General features: G+C 40.0%; 1 protein-coding gene across 1 annotated transcript in view; it reads left to right on the top strand.

Moving 5' to 3' along the window:
• The first annotated feature begins 7,928 nt into the window (after positions 1–7,928).
• Positions 7,929–12,544, top strand: part of gnaz (guanine nucleotide binding protein (G protein), alpha z polypeptide) — a 31,424-nt gene continuing 26,808 nt past the window's right edge. The window contains exon 1 of the mRNA XM_042396104.1: positions 7,929–8,163. The gene's annotated coding sequence lies outside the window, so the exon portion shown is untranslated. The remainder of the gene's footprint in view (positions 8,164–12,544) is intronic.

Here is a 12,544-nt window from a genome sequence, read left to right as displayed (position 1 = left end):
TTGGACTGATTCCCATTAAATTTTGTACAGACATTGATGTCCCCATCAGGTTGAATTATATCAACCTTGGTGATCAGAGCAAAATGTGCCATTTGAGTTTGGTGTTTGTTAAAAAAAGGAAAGGTCAGGGGGTCGCCACAAGCATTAGGGTTCATCCTCCAGGGACTATGAAAACCTACAGAAAATTTCAGCCAAATTTAGCCATTAGTTTTTATTTTATGTTTATATAATTGACAATTTAACCTGGAGGTGGGGTTAAATGAGCAGTGTCCAAAGGACTGGTCAATACATTTAATGGCTATCTGCCAACTAGCTTTAAATGTTTCTTGTGTTCAAGTGGAAATGTTGGCATGATAGTGAACAATAGGATACATTGTCATGGGCTAAAGCGTTGGTCAGGGGGAAATTTTTACCTAACAGCAACATTGGACAAAAGATCATGTCTACAAAATCATTTTGAATCACCCACTTGAGGCTCTTAATATGGTATTCATGCAGAATTTGAACTGTGGCTAGTATACTGAAATATCTTCCTCTGGACTTAAGTGTGGGATGAATGAACTTACTACTTACTTTGGTGTGTTAAATAAAAACCATGGCGCAGTGTAAATAAAAAGAAGCCTTGGGTTGCAGTGATGCATGCTTGACAGTAGCGGAGCATGAGCCCATATGGAGTTGGTCAAAATGACATAGTTAAGGCCACAAAGGCCAGACAACTAAAAACCACAGCTGCGTCGCATATGGAAACAAAGTCAGGACTTGACCTGACATGAGATTTGTGAAAATATACCCTCATTTTACAATGTGTGCAGAGACTTGTGACATAAATGTGGAGAGATGCTGATTTGAGAGTATGTTGGGGCATGAACATAGAATTTTATGAAAATTGAGTTACTACACATTTAAACACCAGATTAAATGTTGACAAGTCTCAGCACTTACGTTCAAATCTAGGTACAGATTCACATATTTTACTACACATTTTCAATATTGAGGTCCTCCATTTTATGATATAGTCATGTGCAGTATAAAGGAAGCTAATTGTCAGCTAATCATGTGCAATCATTTTCCTTTTTAGATCTCTTTGTATAATACACATATACTAGTCTTGTCAATACACGGGGCTGTGGGCATAAAACTGATTTTATAAGAAAGATTTTATAGTAATTTACCATCTGTCTAACTCACAAAGAAAAACCCTTGCTTTTCCTTTACTTCATTTCCACAGTTAAATATGTGTATTGATCTGAGGTAAGTTTTACATACCTTTAAGTCCAGTGGAATAAATAATCGTGCTTGACAATAGAAAACTTTCCTGTTAGGGCTTAGCTGATGCCAGACGAGACAGTGTCTTTCCTGTAGATAGAGATGGCATTAGGGTTTAGAAAGGGGTCAACAGGATTCCCTCTAGCCAAAGAATGCAGGGATTACAAGAGTCTCCAAAGAGCTGCGTTTCTTACAGATTATGTACAATCTGTCCTCAACAAAAGAGCCACATTTTCAGATACAGGAGCAGAAGTAGCCAAAAGCCATTCAAGGGCAGCAAAGATTTTTTTGTGTAGCATCCATTAACCTGCACTCAGCTTGTGACACAAAACTGGTGTTACCTGATGTCAGTGACAGTTTAGCCTTCTACAAATAAAAAAAAATGGCTCGTCTGTACTTTTTGTACATTCTGCTTCAGGGTCCATTTGAAAACACTCTTTGCCCTATCAAATCTTTATAGATTCTTGCTGGAAAGTTTTTTTTTTATCAGGAGATGCAAAGAGGCTTGTTTAGAAATAAAACTATGGGTAAGTGGATTAAGGAGATGGCGTCTTGTATGGTATTAGAAAAAAATACATATATACTACTGCGAAACAAACAGGAATCATTTCAGGAAATATGGGATCCCTTAGTAGAAATGGATCGTTGTGATCCCTTAGAAGGATTCCCCCCCCCCCCACACACACACACACACTTAGAGAAGCATGGGTGTATGCACATATGTCCATGGTTATGCATATGTGTATGTTTTTGAGGTTTGTGGTTTGTTTGTTTGTTTTGTTCTTCTCTGTTGTTCTGTTTTTTGTCTTCTTGTCCTTTGTCCTCCTTTTCTTATCTTGTGTTTCTATGTTAGTTGATAACTTTCTGGCATGAATTCTCAGTATGAATTGTTAATGTGCTATGAATTATTACTATTTGTTACCAGTAGTTTGTATTGTTTTTCCTGGAGGAGTCTGAGGAGAGGGTCGGAGTGGGTGGGGTTAAGAGAATATTTCATTTTTTTTCTTTGTCCCATGTCTATCTATGTTTAAAAATAATTTAAAAATATTCTCAAAAAAGAGATGCAAAGAGGCAAAATAACACTTGAGGAAATTAGCCACCTGACAGTGCAGCATCTATCACACTGAGCTGATCTAAACAGGAATGAACGACTTGCTAACCTGCTGCCCACTATTAGCAACATTCAGTAAGCCAATGAGCAGTTAAATGTTCTGTGATTTTGTAGTAACGAGTGCCAGGAAAGTAACACTACTTCAGATTTCACAGAACCCCTTAATTATGTAATTTAGTGCACATGATAATCATGTTGTGTCACTTTATGAACTGAAGTAAAACCTCTGAATAGAGCATAGGCCTCTTTTACTGTACATATATCTGTGGAAAGTCTTTGTGTACATTCTTAGAAGTCACAACTTCACAACAAGAAATATCAAAGATGCCAGCAGGGACATTTAATTGTGGCTGTGGCCACATATTTCAGATGGATCCAAAAGAAGTTCGTGGAAGTAGCCGAGTAGATAGCTACACAAAATAGAAAGCCACAAATTGGATTTCACTGGTGGTTTAAACATCAGCTGATAGTCTCAACCAAATACTGAAGACAGAGGGTATGCAGTTGAAAAACACATTCACTATTCTGGCTCCCACCATGTCTTCAACTATGACTTAGATTCCTGTACAAAGAATATTAAGACATAGTGTAAAGATGATAAAGGATGTTTAGAAAGTAGATAGATAATTATATTTATCCTTTCTTGCGTTACAGCAATTACATGCGTTACAGAAATATTTTCCTTGAATCAGTTAGGGATTGCTGGCCTGAATTTTGGTATTATTATTATTTATACAAATGCAATATGATGACATACATTTTAAAAACTCAGCTAGTTGTGCACAAGTCTTATATTGATGTCAGCTACATAACGACTCCAGAAAGATCCTGCCTCTAATGTAAATATCCGTATATGGCATATAAAAAAGTAGATAAGGGGATGACTCACTACTGTGTATTAAGTGCACCAAAGATAAGCATGGGGTTTAGCCATCACTAAGTAAATATACTGTATGACTGACCTAAAAATCAGTCATCAATTGGCAAGGCAGTACATAGGGTTGGCCACTAGATGTCAGTCTTTATTTTGAGAACAGCAGAGGAGACACACACACCAGAGCCAGTCATGCAAGACCAGGCACTTGTAAAAAATGAAAAAAAGCATTTATATTCATTACCAATTTGTTCAGGTATTTCCACTTTTCCACTCTTGCCACATTTGATTTTCATGTTCAACTTCGTATTCACCATTATTCAGTGATGTAAGAAGTCTTGTTTGGATAATTTGAAGAGCCTGGTAACAGCCGGGGTGTACAAAGATCCTCACTGATAAAACTTAGAAGATTGAAATAGTTATAATAGTTAACATGATTTTATGTTAGCAAGTTGCATCATAGTAGCAAGCACTTACTTTTAGGGCTGGATTTATTTTGTGGAGGACTTGCTAAGTGATGGTGGTGGGATGCAGGAGGATTTTCCCAAGACTGGGGTGCTGTTTCTGGTTTTGGACTGAAATAACGTTGGCATAACTTCAATTCAAAACTTAAGCTTCTACACGTTTATCTAGGTCAACAGGAGGAGTATATTTATCTACTACTTCACGCATAAGCATGTTGTGGGTATAATAGGAAATACACACACTTCACTTTAACATTTTATAGTTCAGAATAATGACCGCAGTGATATTATCGCAAAAGAGAGTCCTTTACTATCTTCAGTTGAGGAATGGAGCTCATATCTCATATCAGTGGTTGCACATCCTGTACACAGAGCAGCCCTGCTAAATGCTTCATTTCTCTAGCTGATTTAAAGCACCTGATTACACTTCTGAACTGATTAAATGGGTAGACTGAGTACACTGTCAGTATTGTTGTAGATCTGCAGAGAGCTCCAACCTCCAGGTCATGTGGTTGTGAGAAGGGAAAACCTTTATGTACTGTACTATTTCTGTTAGTTTTGCAAGGCCATTGCTCTGTAAATTACTCTTTACAAGGATCCTAATCTAACAACCTTAACACTAAGAGTACAATCTGCACACACTGTGTGTTTTGGTGGGAATGAAATATTAAGAGAATGCAGCGATTAATTAATTGGGTATTTTGATATTTGCAGTGTTGCTCTTATAACTTTTCATCACTGCTGTACCTCATGGCACTCAATCCAGTCAGTAATGCACTTCTTTTTTTTTTTTTTTTTACAAAGGTTGCCACTTCAAACATCAGCCTGAAGTAAAAGCAGCATGTTTGTTTTTATTGTATTGCAGTGACCACTCCAAACATATCCTCAGGGTCGGATGTTTGGACTAAAACATGGGCTTGAAGCAGAAATCGCTTTGGCAGAATACAGTTTGTGGTTCTTTTTTCTGAGATTGTTAGATGCTCTGTGCAAAGCTGACCTTTGAGGAAGGCTAATTTTCCTCCTGCATGATGCACTTATGCCACAAGATTGCCAGGTGTTTTGTGACATGCCTCCCACTCAGCCAGGTATTATCCCTGGACGTGGATCACAATAATAAAAACACCAGTGACACAGATTCCATGCTTGCTGTCAAGGACACCACTGACAAAAGCAGACGCAACTTTCACTTTTCTGTACGATACGCTGTTCTCAGCCGCGAATGGCTTTATGTTGGCCTCTTTTCCTGCAGCAAGTTTTAGTTCAAGTCTATCCAAAAGTTGTCATTGCAGATAAACATTGTTAAATGATGATGCAAATGTTTGATAAATTTAAAAAAAAAAAGAAACGTGTTGGAGTTTGTAGATGGTGGTTGAGACAGGAACTCCGCAGCCTCTCTTTCCTCTTCCTCTCAAGCAGAGTCAGGGGGTGAACGCCTGTTTGAAGCTCTCCCCCTGGGCTCCAGGGTTCTGTGGGATCCGGGTGTGCTGACACTGTTAGCACGCCTGATATGAGAGCCTGATCAAAGCTAGCTCATTCTGCCTGACCGATTTCCACAGGATTAAGGATTAGGGAGACAGGAAGCTGGGAGAGGCACAGAGACAATCTGGGAGAGACAAAAAGGGATGGTGAGGGTTATGGAGAGTGAAAGGGATGGAGATATGTTGAAGGAGACAGAAGGGTCATAAGGCACTGGCAGGGAACATCATGAGAAACAAAAGACATGGAATAAGGGCATATTGGCGTAGTAATTTACAAAACAAAGAAACCAGTACATCAATAAGTAGAACAAAAAGAACAAATTCTACAAATCACATTACAAAGAACAATATAAAATGCTTTACTGAGAGTGATTTAAAAGAGTCTTTCAGATGTAACGTGTCTCAGCAGATCTTGTGGGATCTCAGACAGCAAAAACTTGGTCACCTCCAGGACCAGGTTGTGCTGCAGCTCATGAGGTGTTAAGTATGATACTGTGTGTAACCAGGAGACCAAAACTGCTGTGCTTTGATAGTGAAATCTTGAAATCAATTCTGAAACTAACAGGCAACCAGTGTGCATCTGCTTAATGGGGTAAAATGATCCTCTGGTCTTTATTTGGCAAAAAGCCTCGTTGCTGCAGTTTTGCAAACAGGAATCTGATTTAAATGGGAATAGAGGGAACAACAGTACTTTAAATGTAACAAGATGAAGGCGTGGATCATGTTTCTTACAGTCCAAATCATAAAAAAAGGTTATTTTGGAAATAGCTTCCACCTGAAGGAAGCGAAGACTGAGCTGCTGGCTCACTTTTATCAGCAAACATCAGATTCAAAGGTCACATCATGACATCACAATCTCACAAAAAATATTCTAGTCATGTCAAGTCAGCCTTGTTTAAAGGGTCTGTAATTGCTGAGGGAAAACCTTTCAAGAAAGAAACTGGTTGTTATTTGACAATATGGAATATCATCATCATCACCTACTGTATCAGAAACTTGATTAATATCTACTTTGTATTTCTATCAGCCAACTTGATGCGTGATGATACAAGAGAGGACAGAGATTGAATTCTTTTTAATTACATTGAAACACACATTGTGGTAATTCCTCTTTCACACCTGATATCATCAGCGTTTATAGTCACAGGTTTGACGTTTTTCATGTGAAATGTCAACAACAGCTATTGAGCCTCAGTGGAAACACTGACATATCTCAGGACCAAAACTTATGTATGCGCTGTCTCCTCTGAACTGGCACTTTCTTTGTATCTTGTTTTCTGTGTCCTGTTGACTGTCAGTTATTTATATTTGATTGATGCAGAAGGGACGTCCCAGTGTGGGGTTTTGGTGGTTTTGTGGCAGGTGTTTTAACAGTTTGTTATTGCACTATTGACTGTAGTGTCTGTTATTTCCTCAGTTTTATTTTTAAGAAGATCAAACATTTCCATCTGCACTAACGTTGAAACTGAGAGCTGATACATTTCTGCAGAATTAAATGACAGTTAAAGAGGAAGAGACTGTTTGTTAAGATGAGTGGATGTTCAAAGATAATTAATGATATACGTTGAATGGGGATAAAGAGACGCGGTGAGAGAGAGAAAGTGACGGAGAAAGAATGGGGACAATACACCACCTGCCTGCCTGACTGGATTAAAAGGGCCAGATGACAGGTCAGGCAGAGGCAAAGTTGTTCACCCCCACCAGATGTGCTCTTCCACTGGCCTATAGCCGATTAATTATCTCACAGTTCATGACACCGGGGTTGGTGTCCTGGCAATTACATTATACTACACACCCTGAGCAACCTGATCTGGGGATTTTTTCCTGCTGGACAGTGTGTGTTTGTGTATGTGTGTGTGTGTCAGGAGGAAGGGTGGAGTCTTTTAACACACTGGTGGCATCCATAATGACAAAGCGATACTTCGCATCATGCGGCGCTGCGATCATTATGTTTCAGTGTGCTCATGCATGTGTTCTCTGTAGCTGCAATCAAGCAAAACACATTCTTTTTTTTTCTTTTTTTGGATCTTCCCAGAGATTATCAAGAAGGGGAAGAAACACATAAAAAGAACCACCCATTCACACCCCGTGGCATGCTGCCTCATTTGCCTGAGCCTCTATCAATTCTTGCTTATAGCCAATAGCAATAAAGGAAGTGGTCCCACTGTCACAGAAACAGTTGGCACGGAAACAGCACATTACACCATCGTCCAATCCCCCTCCCATTCCTTTGTCGTCATTTCTCCCCTCCCCTCCCTTCCTCTCCTCTCCTCTTTGGTGCCCTCCTCCTCCTTCCCTCTCTCCCTATCTTGTATGTTTTTTCAGTCATCAATGAAATCACAACCAATCCTGCTGCTGGCCTGTCAGCAAGCACACAATACCTCAAGAAACACATCTACTCACTGTATCACCTCCATTCTAGCCAGTAGGACTCGGATGCTTTAATAGTCAAAGGATATTTTATCATTATAGCATGAAATAAAGATACACTGGATGCTGTAGCTCCTCCATCAAAGCCTGTTTTTTCCCCCTCTCTCTCTCTCTCTCTCTCTCTCTCTGTTCCTCTCATGATTTAATCCTGACCATTTCCCCCTTCTCTCTCTATCCCTGCTGACTCCTCCCTCTATTTCTGTCCTGCACTCCCTCTCTCTGCCTCTCTGTCTCTGACACACTCAAACACACACACACATATATACACGCCCTCCACCCCCATCGCTGCAGTGTCTCAACTGCCTTGGAGCAAACAAGAGAGGATATAGAACACAGACGTTAATAAGAAAAGAGAAAGAGGGGCGAAGAAAGAGAGAGAGAGAGAGAGATGTACGTGTATGTGTGAGAGAGACCCTGTGAATATGAAGAAGATATGAAGATGAAGCAGCAGGACTAAAGGTGGATTGCTCAGAGCCTTTCTCTCCCTGCAAGGGCTTGTCTGCAGTATCCTTTGTAAATGGATGCTGGCTTGTGAACACGGTAAGCCTGACTACTCTCAAACAGACACACAGCTTCTTCTTTTTTTTTTTTTTTTTGTAATCACAAGGCTGGCCTGCTTTGGACACAGAGGAGGAGCAGGACGCTATTTCATTATAAGCATTCTGTTCTTCTGTTCTATGTGGTACGAGTGTGTTTTCCTGATGAAATGGGGAAGGTGATGTTCAGAGATGGCACCAAGGCAGGCAGCTTGTCCAGTCCCCTCCTCCACCCTGCTAGCTCTGTGCCAACAGACGGTGCTATCTTATGCTTGCTTATATTTGACTCATCATCTCCCCAGAGCATCCTCGGTCCTTACAGAACGCTTTTATCTGAACGCAGTGCTTAGTTTGTGTAATTACTGTTTGTAGGACAAGTGGATGATGCATCAAAGATGTGTGTGTGTGTGTGTGTGTGTGTGTGTGTGTGTGTGTGTGTGTGTGTGTGTGTGTGTGTGTGTGTGTGTGTGTGTGTGTGTATGTTTGCATGTATGTCTCTGTGCTCTGTCCAGGCCATAAGCTATGAAATGGAAAGAGGGATACGAGAGAGTAAAAGCAGCATCACACACAATCAGGTGTTCAGTACTTACGGCTGGCTTTACGAGACATTGAATGTGAATGTGCAGTGGGAGGTGTACAAATCCCACTGAGCTTGGCTCTGCAGGCACTGGGATAAGCGGGCAAATTGTGGCCCGACAGCAGCACAGTAACGTTGTAGGATTTGCCAGTGAAGCTTGCTGTCTGCTGTTCTATGGGGAAATTTACATTGACGTTAATTAATAATGTCAAACTGGATTTATTTGTGTCTGGCTGTTTATGTGTGTTTATGAATGTAAATTTTAACAGGGAGAGGGGCAAAGAGGGAGAGAGAGAGAGAGAGAGAGAGAGAGAGAGAGAGAGAGAGCGGAGCACGTTCATTACTCAGCAGGCAAAACAGGATGATTTGTGACATTTTCTGTTTCAACAATCTGATATTTTTTAACAGGGCATTATTGTAGTTTTTTTTTCAATGGGGGTTGGGAACAGTTGTGTAGCATCAGGAGAGCATGTGTATTTGCGTGCACTGTATGTGTGTTTGTGGTACATGCCTGAGAAAGAGAGAGAGAGAGAGAGAGAGAGAGAGAGAGAAAGAAAGAGAGAAAACCAGTGCAGGGAGGGGTCGAGGGGCTAGGGGGGTTTAACAGTAGGGAGGCAGATGGGGCAGAGGGGCGGAGGTTGATGCAGTAGAGAGCAAGAGAGAGAAAGAAGGAAAGAGAAGATTTGGAACAGATTGGATGAAAAAGAGGGGGAAAAGACCGTGATAATTTCACGGCAGTAGAAAGACAGCGCTTTTCGGAGCATGTGACACAGAAAGAATGCTGGATGTGTCTGTGATAGTTCCACCGGCAGCAGCAGCTCACACAGAGGCCATCAGACATCAGTGTATCAGGGCAAAAATGGTGGATAAATCCAACCATACCTTGATATCTTGAGCTCTACTGATTCCAAAATGGATCAGGATAATAAGATTGATACTTTTGCTGACCCCCCCCTGTAATGTAATGCCTGGTTGGGGGTGGTGAGAAAAAGCAAAAACTGGATCGGAATATTGATCGCTGTCGTAGTGTGACGCTGATAGATTGCAATAAGCCTTTATGGGTAGCTGTATCTACTGTAAGTGTATCCTATTCAAATAAATGTTTAACATTTAGGAATGCAGATTAAGTCATTTTTGCAGCATATATGCCATGTTTTTTCATTATGAGTATTGATGACAAATAAAATGAATATCTGTATTTTTCAAGTAGCAGATGAGTAAAAACACTGTAAATTGAAATTGATTTAAGTCAGGGCAATACTGGTTTCATTAAGGCTTTAAGATGATAAGTGATTTAAGGTGGTCACCAAAGTCTGCAGATTCTTCATTCTTCATGATACTATCACAAGAGAGGATGCATGCCATGTTGTTGCTATATAGGTTACTGTGGGCAATAATATCTCAGCCTGAATCAGAACTGGGTGTACGACAGTAAATGTTTTGCATGCATGCAATATTTTCAGGGATGCAAATAGGTAAGGGGTAAAAAAAGGTGAAAACATTGCAAGGATAGAAAAAAGCTGCCACAACTACAGTCACAAGACTGTCTCTCAGTCAGAGAGAAAAATTTGAATTATGCTCGCTTTACTTGCTCATTTCTAGTTACTTTTCCGTATATTTGCATCTGTCTGAAAACTAATTCTGACAGCCATTATGAGGTAAAACAACCCTTCATGAAACACATACAAGCAGGAGCTGATAACATCAACAAGACAAAAACAAGAAGAGGATGTTGGGAGTTTGCTAATAGTACTTTCTTTATTAACACCCTTCCACTATCAGGCATGTAAAATTCATAAAAAGCTTGTATCTAGTCTATATGCATGATTACATATGACAAGTAACATAAATGCAAATGTGAATTCAAACATTTGTCTTTGTTTACTATAATAGAATTACAATAAAACTGAAAAGATAATGCTATCACCAAAGAGGAAATATGTATCAAATAAACTAAAGAGTCCGTTATTGCTGTGTAACACTTCATCTTACCCGTATTCTGGTGTGAGTTTTGAGGTAAACAGATATGCAGCGACATGAGAACTACTGACTTAGCACTTATAGAAATCAAACTGTTTGTCATTTTGCTGTTGTTTGTTGTTTTGCTGTTGTCATGGTCACGCATGAGACGCCCTGCAAGACGCGCATTAGAGGTTCTCAGGGTTTACATGATAGAAGGCTCCAAACCACATAATTGGAATGATGTGCTCCAAACCAAGGATTTGTATTGCTGGAGTTAAAATGAACCAATTCTCCTCAGATCTGCATGAGTCTCATAGGTGACCTATTTTGATCTCAAAACGGCCAATTTCACCAAAAGGTGAGGAGCTTGCATCTCTGATTTTGGAGACAGAGTGTCTTTGATGATCCTCTCAATATCAACTACTACAGTCTCTTTGGTTGGACACCTTTAGAACACAAACCAAGGTCACATCCACTGTGAGAAAAGCTCTAATCAGCTCTGGAAACTGCACCAACATCAGATTCCTTTTTCACTTCAGCTGTAAAATTTTCACTTCTCCTCTGCAACATGTTAAGAAATGTCAGCGATGACTTTAATTTTAAAGGATGGACAATGAGGTCCAGTGTGAAATATATAGGCTAATCACATGCTTATGTAATGTTGTCGTCATCAAGTTTCACACACAAACACACACTGAAAAATGTCGCCATTACCTTCATGCAGAAGGTTTGATTATAATGTTGGAAGAAATAGGATTTGCTTCCGTTGTGTTGTGATGAAGTATTTTTACTAAGCGAAATACACAACCCTCAACATGAATTCATAAATTAGAATACACATTGCATAAATGAAGCACAAGGCCTCCTCCACGCAGCACCGATGCTTTCATTTCCCTCTTTTTCTTGAAATGGTAGTATGCAATGTGCTGCCACTCAAGTGACCTTTCTGTATATAAAAACGGGAGCAATAGTGTGACAAAACCTATGCTGAGTTGACCTCCTTCCACCTCTTTTGTTACTTGCTACATCCACTCCACTGGGTGACATAATGGCAGGGGACAGCAGGAACAGACTTGGTTTTAAAGTGACAGTGGCTGTTAAGGTGGCTGCTCTTGCTCTGAGGAGGCCAATGTCACCATCCGGTGCACTTTTAGCCATCTTTAACCTTGTAGGTGAGCACACCGCCGACGCGGACAATTAAACTCAGCTCTATTACAATTTAGTACTGAAGGGGCCAAGAGTAGTTCCCTGGGCAGCCTACTTAATAAAATGATTAATCTAAGATGTCATTTATGTCCTGGAGAGGGAGCAGCAGATTTATCACATAACTCTTATGCATTTGCTTTAGTAGTTGTGAGAATTCACATGTAAATTTTATCTTTAACACTATGTATAGGCAATGAATCATCCTATGAATCTGTAGAGGGAATATGTCTCTCTAAGGTGCAGGTCTCTCAGTTGCTTTGTCACTCTGTATTTTCAGACAGGGCATTGCTCTGATTCAGCTGGCTCAGCGTTTGTGTTTGTTTTGGGTCTTTAATCCTTGCCAGGTACTGGGACAAAGTGTCATCTCCACACAAACGGCTGTAAGTAACTGTTTGGCAGCCATTTCTCTTGCTGATGTATGTAGAGAGGACTAATAAATTACTTAAAGCCTCTGTAAATTTGGTTTGAATAGTAAAGACGCATATATGATGTCAAAGTTGAGTGTATCATTAAGCATCCACAAAAATCTGACTGAAAATATACGTTCATAACTATTAGAAAATCTAGTTTCAAAAACAGCTCACTTTGCGGTTTAGACCATTTCTCAAGACTGTGTTGGCATGGCAGATCACATTTTGAT

Source organism: Thunnus maccoyii, chromosome 19, assembly GCF_910596095.1.
Source record: "Thunnus maccoyii chromosome 19, fThuMac1.1, whole genome shotgun sequence".
Classification (NCBI taxonomy): Eukaryota; Metazoa; Chordata; class Actinopteri; order Scombriformes; family Scombridae; genus Thunnus; species Thunnus maccoyii.
The sequence above is the reverse complement of the archived record's forward strand: the minus strand, read 5'-3'. Positions and strand labels throughout refer to the sequence as shown.